We start from the raw sequence: 8,015 nt of genomic DNA, 5'->3' as shown, positions 1-8,015 counted from the left end.
GGGGCTGTCGCGCTAAGGGCCGGGAGAGACCGGAAGGCTCGGGGCTAGGTGACTTTGGGGCGGGGGTTGGTGGGGGCCCGGCCTGGGCGCCTCGTCGGGTAGCGGAGGTGGGCTGCCACCAAATGGTCTGCAGCCCCGGCCTTGCCACCTCCTCGGCCACGGGATTGAACCCACGGAGACGGGCAGGGAAAGGCGAACGGGGATTTGTTCGGAGCCGCAGGGCTTGGATCGGAGAGCAAGACCCTAGGGCAAGGATGGCCGCGCGGGCTAGGAGCCCGGAGACCGGGCGGCTCTAGTGAAGCCACCCAGACAGTGGGGGGATGGTTGTGAATAAATACGAAATCGGGCTCAGGGCGGACTAAACACCAAAGAAGGCGCGACGCTCGTTTTTTTTTTTTTTTTTTTTTTAAATTGTTTTCCCTTCTCCTCACTCCGTTTCCCCCGAAACCCTTTAGATCCGAGCGGTTTGCGGAAACCCGGCTGCCCGGCGCCTCCGGCTCGCACGCGCTCCGAGCTCCCACGCCACATCCCGCCCCAGGGAAGTGCCGCTCAATCCTGACCCCAGCCTGGGGACCGATCTGAGCTTGACTTCTGCCTCTGCTCCGCCCGCAGTCTCGGAACCGCACACCGCGGCCAGCAGGCCAGGACGTCGCTTGCATCGCGCTGGGGTCGGGACCAGGACTATGTATTGCGCAGGATTTGGGGGGCGGGGGGGAGCGTGGTAAGCAGGGGTGAAGATCCCGGATCCCGGGTGTCGCCAGCGGGTCAGGCCCTAAGTGCATGCTTCGCGCCCCCGCTCTGCGGTGGAAGAGCGAGGCCTCCCCGGCCACCCAGGATCGCGGTTTCCCGAGTAAGGCCGGGCATTTGGGCCCTTGAGCGGCTTTTGCGAGGGTGGGTTATCCTCTAGCCACTTTAGGGAAGAAGCAGTGAAGCCAAGGAAATAACGGGCTACGGGGCACACACCATCCCAGCGATGCCCTTAAACCCGGGGGCTCCATTCCCTTTGCGGTTGTTTTCGGGGCACCCCTTTCCTCTGGACACACTCCCCGCAGCGCACACGGCTGAAGCCGTGTGCATCGGCCTATGCGGGGTGGAGAGGCGGCCATCCTTGGGTCTCTTGCCTGTCACATCTGCACTTATTTAAAGCTCGGCTGGTGGTCCTTGCTTTCTGGAATGCCAATTGCGGGCCTGGCCGCCTACGACATTTGCATTGATTAGCAGGCCAGTCTTGCGGGAGGCCAAAGGCAAGCGGGGGGAGGGGCGTTTGGGGGAGACTTGATGTTCACAATATTCTTCTTGATCCCGTTCTGAGAGTCAGCTTGAAGCCCAGCGATTCCCACCAACGTGATAGCTGAGTGTGTCAGGGAACAGAGAACTGAACTTCGAGCCTGTTCGATTTGTATGGAAACTGGCCATTGCCATTTAGCATATAGGTTGTGGCCCGCGGGCACACAATGGTAAATCTCTGAAGGTTCCAACCACTGAATCAGGCAGAGAGGGTGGGCAAGTGCAGCGACCCCACTTCACTCCAGACCCTGCAAATGTGGCCGTGTCTGAAATTTGCAGTTTACTCACTGCACAACTCAAGAAATGTTTGTTGGTGCAAGTGCATAAAAAGAGATTGACCTGCCTTACTTAAAATACTGTACGCAAGCTTTAGAAAGGCACCCAACCTTGCCCGCGAGTCCACACCCTAAGGGTAAGAGGCCTGGGGCAAATTCGTTGGTGAAAAGTAGACCTGGGTTGCAACTTACTGCGATTCTCACAGGCTCAGGGTCAGAGAGAAGCAGTTTTTATTCTATAAACCTGGGAGAGTTCAGTCTGATTTTGCATTTGCCTCTGGACTTGGTATAATTACGGGTGAAAATAAGGCCCCTCTGTATTTCTATTCCCCTTGCTTTCTGTGAAGCTCTACCCCAGAGGAAAGTTGTTTTAGTAATCTGGAAATGAGAAACCATATGCTGAGTCAGCAAAGACCCTGCACCAAGCCAGTTCAGTAACACTGCTGTGTTACACACACACTCTCTAGGCCTTGTGGAGATAATGAAAAATATATTGGAATTTTCATGGCATAGAAGTGCCCACAAAGCCTGTTGGCAGTTGAGAACTAGATTAAGTGCTGTGTCTTCTAATACAAGAAATCTGTTCTGAACATGTTTTTTTAACAAGCATGAGATCCAACTCCATTGAATACAAGAGGACAAGACATGCAATTCTCCAAACAACCCAATATATATATATATATGTATTTCAAACAGTTTTGTTGCAGAATGTTTAAACATTCCTTTCTGCTTATGTTCTTGTGACAGATGTTCAAGGTGGCTCCAGTGGATACAATCTGATTTTTCATTTTGAATCATGAAAAGCACTTCTCAAAAAAAGCATCTTTAAATGATTCAAAGTCTCCTTGCAAATCCTGTTGGAACCTTGGAAAAGGCAGGAACCCATCGGTCCTGCTTTCACCTTTGTGTGCAAGGAATAGATGTTTTCACAGAGAGTTGCTCAGAAGGAAACGAACTTCTTAAGCTGTTAAGCAACTATTTTGGAGAATGATTTCTTATCTTTTAACTGTAGAAGTCTTATCCGAATTTGCAAAACCAGAGCATTTCAACTTTGGAACAACATTCCAGATCATTGTATTTTTAGTGACAGTATTTCTGGGAATATTTCTTCATAATTTTTTTAATCATATAGTTGCAAAATGTGTGGCTTTTTTCTTAAGCTAGCATATTGCATAAAAAAACCAGCCAAAAGTTGGCTTTTTTTTAATTCATCTTTTCTATCTCAAAACCTAAATGAAATTAGTACAACTTTTATGCTTGTACTATTTGAATTCTTAAAGACATAGCTGAGTTTTTAAGGTTGTTTTGGCATAATGCAAAAACATCTGGATGTGAAATGAAAAATTTAGTCTGTCACCCAGGTTCCAGATGTTTGGTACTATGTAGACAAAACATCAGGATGAGTGACTGAAATTTTTCCCTCCAAGCCAGATGGTGTAGTGCCTGGTGCTTCTATAAGGAAGCATATTTTCCTTTCTCTAAACATCACATCCTACTGTATCTCACGTTAAGGAATGATTTACGCTCTTTCATCGACAAAATGCTGGGCCATTTGGAGTGCAGCAAAGCAATCCGTAAATGAAACTCTAAGTATATGTTTTGGAAAATGTAGTCCAAGTACAAGTTTTCATGTGTACTTAGGAGGGAGTGGTGGTGGAGAAGCCAGAAATGGGGAGGTAGGAAAGAGACAGCCTTGTTCAATAGGGGAATGACTAGATTAAAAGGACATAGCCTTCTAAGAAACCATTTGTGGCATTCTATAATCTTACCTGGGCTAAAGGTAGCATTTAGCACTAGCCTGGACAGGCCTTCCTGTTGCCTGAGATGCACTTGAAGTGTGAAATACCATTGGGTCCTCTGAAGCCCTCTTTTCCCTTTATTCATTCTTGAAACATTATAAAACAAGTAAATGTAACATAACCTTAAAACATGGTTACTTATGAGCATTACACAGGTAGGCAAATTCTGTGTTTGAAAAGTAAGCAATATGGTGAATATTTTAATTGGTCAAAAAATATATTGCCAATGAACAAATTTCTCTTCATGTGAAATGTCTTCACACATTCACTTGGAGATGAAGAGAAAGTAACATTTCTTCCTTCCTAAAAGTTAACAGAGATTTAAAGTCATGAGCAGGGTCTGAGCTTTTCCAAGTGTCTTTGGCTTAGCCATGTTGAGAAAGAAGGACAGATATAAGAGGCCTTCCACTAGAATCAGCAGATGAAATCAACCCAGAATGAATTCCATTCTACTTATTAACCTTACACGCTCACTGGGTTATAGAAGAGTGTTTAGATAATGAATGGCAGTGAATGTTAAAACATCATAAAATTTGACCACATAACAATTGCTGCAAGAAAAACATACCATTTTGAATAGACCTTCTTATAACTCAGAATCTGAGACTCAGATAATAAGACCCACAATTTCAATACTGGCCCCAAATCAATTTTTAAAAATAGCTTACAGGGATCTAGTAGCGTTTCGGGGGTACACATATTGAGTCATCAAGAGCCTCAAAAGTCAAAAAGGAATCTTGAACACTATATAAAACAGAATCACAGTTATTTTTCTTGATTGCTATAATTGGGATGTTTTCATGACCTTTTTTGTGATGCATTTATTAGAATAATAAAATGAAAGAGCTGAAATGACCTTAGAGCTCATCCTTTTACAGATGAATAAATTGGGGATCAAAAACATTAAAGGACCTACCCAAGGTCACACACTGATTAGTGGTAAAGTCAGCTTGCCTTCAGAACATTACCACTCAGAGTCACAGATTTCTGAGTAGTGTTCAAGAAACCGACACCCATCACTACAAGCTGGAGACAGCTCAAAATCATTCAGTCATGTTACACATTTAAGAACTATAAAACAAAGCCAGCATGAAGGCAGAGTTCCCCCATTTGTCTCCATAGTAAGATGGACTATTGCAAAACAGAGCTAATAAAACTTGGGCACTTCAACAATTTGGCTAGTGGGCCTGATAACAACAAATGACAGCTGAGCTTTTTATAGAGAACTTGAAGCACCTTGGAAGAATGCCATCCACACAAACTGCTACAGTCTTTTTTTTTTTTTTTTGGAAAATAACATATTCAGACATTCAAAATAAGTGACTTTGATGGGGAGGAGGAGGTGGCTGTAGCCATGTCAACCCCATTCTTTACAGAGGAAGACAAGGTATCCCACCTGACTCACAGCTGTCTTAGCTCCCTGTTCCAGTGGCTTGTATGATGAAATGGAAGATTAGGATGCATTGGGTAAGTGGAGGGAAGGACAGGGGTGGGAGAATCAAAGAGAAATAGGCTAACATGATGTATATGTCCCCAGTCTTTAGGACCTAGGCCCTCTCTAGTTCTTTGTGGATGGCATGAGCCAAGGAATTGGTCTCATACCTGATGTTATCTTCTATTTTATGTTTTATTCAACATCAAAATGAGAACTCAGAAGCATTGCTTCTAATGAAAGGCAGACAAATCTTCATCATGAGCATTTTGGTCCAAGAAATGCAAGTAAGGATAGCGATTAGGAGAAATAGAGATGGGTGAAGTGAGTGAAATCAAGACTCAGTATTTAGAGCTGTGAGAAAAGAGATAGTTATGTCTTCATTGGCCTGGAGAGAAAGGAAATCCTGTTAAGGTCTTCTCTTCAAGCTAATCCAAGGTCAGTGCCTTCTGAGATGCAGGATCTGGCCAGAATTTGAACTGGGGGATGAGGGAGATAGTGATGCTGGGAAATGAGGTCTGACAACTTATATTCTTTCTCTGAAATGCTTAGGGGAGCAACTATACCAGCCAAAGTTAAACCAAATAAAACCAGCATGCCCGCTTACCTCTTTAATTTACTCTCCCAAACAGATCATCATTTGGGCTATTCCCCTGAAGTCAAGCATGAAATCTATTTAGCTGGAGAGCTACCCATTTCCTCTGACCTGCAGAAGAAATGCCCTGTTCTTTCAGAATCGCTGGAATGCCAGAATCCGAAGAAAACTGGAGCCACATGCCTGGGCCCCTTGAGGTCCTCTCATCCCTACTCCATGCCAAAGGAACATGCTGGCAGAAATGGAGCAGACTTACAGCGCTACTTGACCCAGAAGCACAGCTGCTGATTCATCAGCAGAGGTCATTGTGTGACTTTAAGTTGCTATGGATTTAAGACTGTCTCTTATCAACTGGAGTATTTAAATCTCTTTTGTCCCTGGGACCTTTTGGGCAGTTTTGTAAAGACCTATAGGCGCCTCAGAAAAAATGTTCTTAAATGCCCAAATGATACTGAAATCAAGTTATCAGAATATTTTAAAGAAACAAATTTATGAGCTAGTATTATATTTGCTTTCTTATTTAACCCATTAAATGCAAAATCTTGTGGTGGGTCTAATAAATTATATAATATTGAAATAGGGATAAGTGTGAATAATAGTTCAAACTTATCAACAATTATAATGTGATATGAAGGGATCTGTGATTTCTATTGCTGACCAAATCACAGGGACAGCCAATGCTGTAGTTTATTGCCTTTGTGCATAATGAAAAGCTAGTTTGTAGAAATGAAGATGTAATTTTTTTCACATCCAAGTTTATGAACTTCTGCTTTTATTTGATTGCATTTCCTATCACTCCCCTTCCAAGTGAAGGGCCCCGTGAAGGAGGAAGAGGAATGGTTCTAATAATACAGTACTTTGGACATATGCAGTGTTCATAGCCATTTGAATCTATTTTGATTGGATTATGCTGGGCCCAACTTTGGAGTTTAAACACTGAGCCTGTGATATCAGACTTGGTCCTGAGGTGAAAAGTAACTTTATATTGTAATCCAGTAGAATGGAGATCTTGAGAAGTGTTCCCTTCCCAAAAAGTCACAGAGGGTAGTGTCAGAGATCACCTGTCAAAGTGGGGTGGGGAGGGAAGGCATAACAAGAGCCAGGAAGGATTTGATAAGGTGAGCGACTCACCTCTGCTTGGGGAATGAGCCTAGGGTGGGGCTCAGGCTAGAATGTGAAACACAGAGGGACTCAGGGAAGGATTGTTGGATGCTGATGGCAGGCAGGGAGTCTCCCAGGAGGATGACAGTTCCGGCCTCTAAGATCTGTGGCCACAGAGGAGACAAGTCCAGGCATGAGTCAGAAACGCGGACTCCATCTAAGGACTCTGTAGCAAGCCAGAAGAGCAGAAGGGATGGATCTACAAGTCAGGACAGGACAGCCTGCAGCCTAGGAACCGAGAGCACAGAGACCCAAAGCAGAGGGTCTTCCTAAAGTTAGGGAAAGAGATTGATATCATGAACGCCACTCAAGAACTTCCATTCATCAAAAGACATTGTTAAGAGAATGAAAAGGCAGACCGCAGACTGAGAAAAATATTCACAACATGTATATCTGCAAAAGGATTCATATCTGAGAATATGTAAAGAATTCTTATGAATCAATAAGAAAAATACAAACCAAAGTTTATGAATGAACAAAAGACTCAATAGGCACTTGGTTAAAGAGGATATCCAAATGGCCAACAAGCATATGATAAGGTGCTCAAGGTTATTAGTCATCAGGAAAAAGCAAATTAAAACTTCAGTGAAACACACACATTACAGAAGGGCCCAAATTTAAAAACGAAACATTGACAATATCAAGCACTGGAGAGGATGTGGAGTGACTAAAATTCTTACACTGTAGGTGGGAACTGGTAAAAAGTGGTACTACCACTTTAAAAAACAGGCAGGAGTTACTGAAACAAAACATCAGTTCATACCCTAAGGCCCAGCAATTCCTAGGTAGAGGCCTAAGATTGCATTTGCTCAGCAATTGATGTACAAGAATATAGCTTAACATATTTTCCATGTTTATAAATAGAAATATAAAGTTATATAGATATATATAACATTATTCATTATAGCACTAATGTGGACACAACACAAATTGCAGTCTATTTATGCAATGGAATATCATACAGCAATGAAAAAGATTGAACTCTTGTGATCCACAAAGTCGATAAACCTCACCGACATAACGTACAGTGAAAGAAGCCAGACACCAAAGAGTACACACCGTGAGATTCCATCTACATGAAGGAAAAGCATGGGGAAAACACATCTATGTGCTAGAGGTTGGGGTAGAATTTACTTTTGCAGGGGGTATTGATTGAGAGGGGGCACAAGGGCACCTTCTGTGGTGCTAAATTATAAATATTATTGACTTTCTGAAAAGTGATTTGGAAATGCAGTCAAGTAAAAGCAGCTGGCTATACTGTGGACTCAGTCCCCTGACTGTGGTTTTATGTTACAAGAAGATTTCACTGGGGCAGATGAGCATGAAGAGAGTGCAGAGGCAAGCGACAGACTGGAACAAGATTTCTACAGTAGATACGTCTGACCAAAGGCTGTATACAGTTAAAAGTGTACAGAAGATGCAGTCTAGGGAAAAAAAAAAAAAAAAAAACAACTGAATGGCCAAGA

General features: G+C 43.4%; 1 long non-coding RNA gene across 1 annotated transcript; it reads left to right on the top strand.

Annotated features, from left to right (window-relative positions):
* Window positions 1-462: 462 nt before the first annotated feature.
* LOC133064939 (uncharacterized) lies at window positions 463-6,039 on the top strand. Its single transcript, XR_009694777.1, has 3 exons — window positions 463-668; window positions 2,310-4,828; window positions 5,426-6,039. It is a non-coding gene; the product is annotated as an uncharacterized LOC133064939 (long non-coding RNA).
* Window positions 6,040-8,015: the final 1,976 nt, after the last annotated feature.

This window comes from Dama dama, chromosome 11, assembly GCF_033118175.1.
Source record: "Dama dama isolate Ldn47 chromosome 11, ASM3311817v1, whole genome shotgun sequence".
NCBI lineage: Eukaryota > Metazoa > Chordata > Mammalia > Artiodactyla > Cervidae > Dama > Dama dama.
Note: the sequence above shows the minus strand (reverse complement) of the source record. Positions and strands in the feature narration are given on the sequence as shown.